Source organism: Nomia melanderi, unplaced genomic scaffold, assembly GCF_051020985.1.
Source record: "Nomia melanderi isolate GNS246 unplaced genomic scaffold, iyNomMela1 scaffold0195, whole genome shotgun sequence".
Lineage (NCBI taxonomy): Eukaryota > Metazoa > Arthropoda > Insecta > Hymenoptera > Halictidae > Nomia > Nomia melanderi.
In genome coordinates, this window is record NW_027475310.1 from 12,501 (window position 1) to 15,000 (window position 2,500).

Here is a 2,500-nt window from a genome sequence, read left to right on the forward strand (position 1 = left end):
CCTGCTGGAATTACCGCACGGCCTGGACAGCCCGCATCGACCGATACATTTTTTCCATTTTCAGTGAAAAAAAAATTTTTGTCAATTTTCTCAACGTTAAAAACGTTAATAAACTGCGTTTTTATGAGTGGATTAAACATTGAAAAAATTTTGAAATATGTGATGAAAAAGTTTACTCTTGACCGTTCGGACTTAGAAAAATTTCGAGTACCTCGGATCGCCGGCTGGAATTACCGCACGGCCTGGACAGCTCGCATCGACCGATACATTTTTTCCATTTTCAGTGAAAAAAAAATTTTTGTCAATTTTCTCAACGTTAAAAACGTTAATAAACTGCGTTTTTATGCGTGGATTAAACATTAAAAAAATTTTGAAATATGTGATGAAAAAGTTTACTCTTGACCGTTCGGACTTAGAAAAATTTCGAGTACCTCGGATCGCCTGCTGGAATTACCGCACGGCCTGGACAGCCCGCATCGACCGATACATTTTTTCCATTTTCAGTGAAAAAAAAATTTTTGTCAATTTTCTCAACGTTAAAAACGTTAATAAACTGCGTTTTTATGCGTGGATTAAACATTAAAAAAATTTTGAAATATGTGATGAAAAAGTTTACTCTTGACCGTCGGGACTTAGAAAAATTTCGAGTACCCCGGATCGCCTGCTGGAATTACCGCACGGCCTGGATAGCCCGCATCGACCGATACATTTTTTCCATTTTCAGTGAAAAAAAAATTTTTGTCAATTTTCTCAACGTTAAAAACTGCGATAAACTGCGTTTTTATGCGTAGATTAAACATTGAAAAAATTTTGAAATATGCGATGAAAAAGTTTACTCTTGACCGTCGGGACTTAGAAAAATTTCGAGTACCCCGGATCGCCTGCTGGAATTACCGCACGGCCTGGATAGCCCGCATCGACCGATACATTTTTTCCATTTTCAGTGAAAAAAAAATTTTTGTCAATTTTCTCAACGTTAAAAACTGCGATAAACTGCGTTTTTATGCGTAGATTAAACATTGAAAAAATTTTGAAATATGCGATGAAAAAGTTTACTCTTGACCGTCGGGACTTAGAAAAATTTCGAGTACCCCGGATCGCCTGCTGGCATTACCGCACGGGCTGGACACCTCGCTCCGACGAATCGGTTTTTTCCATTTTTTTTGAAAAATAAATTTTTGTAATTTTTTTTAATGTCAAAAACGTTAATAAACGTCATGTTTACGCATGGATTAAACATTGAAATAATTTTAAAACACTTATTAAAAAAGTTGGTGTCGACCGTGGGACTTAGAAAAATTTCGGGAAGTCCGATTCGCCTGCTGGAATTACCGCACGGGCTGGACACCTCGCTCCGACGAATCGGTTTTTTCCATTTTTTTTGAAAAATAAATTTTTGTAATTTTTTTTAATGTCAAAAACGTTAATAAACGTCATGTTTACGCATGGATTAAACATTGAAATAATTTTAAAACACTTATTAAAAAAGTTGGTGTCGACCGTGGGACTTAGAAAAATTTCGGGAAGTCCGATTCGCCTGCTGGAATTACCGCACGGGCTGGACACCTCGCTCCGCCGAATCGGTATTTTCCATTTTTCTTGAAAAATAAATTTTTGTAATTTTTTTTAACGTTGAAAACGTTAATAAACATCATGTTTACGCATGGATTAAACATTGAAATAATTTTAAAACGCTTATTAAAAAAGTTGGTGTCGACCGTGGGACTTAGAAAAATTTCGGGAAGTCCGATTCGCCTGCTGGAATTACCGCACGGGCAGGACACCTCGCTCCGACGAATCGGTTTTTTCCATTTTTTCCGAAAAATAAATTTTTGTAATTTTTTTTAATGTTAAAAACGTTAATAAACTTCATGTTTACGCATGGATTAAACATTGAAATAATTTTAAAACACTTATTAAAAAAGTTGGTGTCGACCGTGGGACTTAGAAAAATTTCGGGAAGTCCGATTCGCCTGCTGGAATTACCGCACGGGCTGGACACCTCGCTCCGCCGAATCGGTTTTTTCCTTTTTTTCCGAAAAATAAATTTTTGTAATTTTTTTTAATGTTAAAAACGTTAATAAACTTCATGTTTACGCATGGATTAAACATTGAAATAATTTTAAAACGCTTATTAAAAAAGTTGGTGTCGACCGTGGGACTTAGAAAAATTTCGGGAAGTCCGATTCGCCTGCTGGAATTACCGCACGGGCAGGACACCTCGCTCCGACGAATCGGTTTTTTCCATTTTTTCCGAAAAATAAATTTTTGTAATTTTTTTTAATGTTAAAAACGTTAATAAACTTCATGTTTACGCATGGATTAAACATTGAAATAATTTTAAAACACTTATTAAAAAAGTTGGTGTCGACCGTGGGACTTAGAAAAATTTCGGGAAGTCCGATTCGCCTGCTGGAATTACCGCACGGGCTGGACACCTCGCTCCGCCGAATCGGTTTTTTCCTTTTTTTCCGAAAAATAAATTTTTGTAATTTTTTTT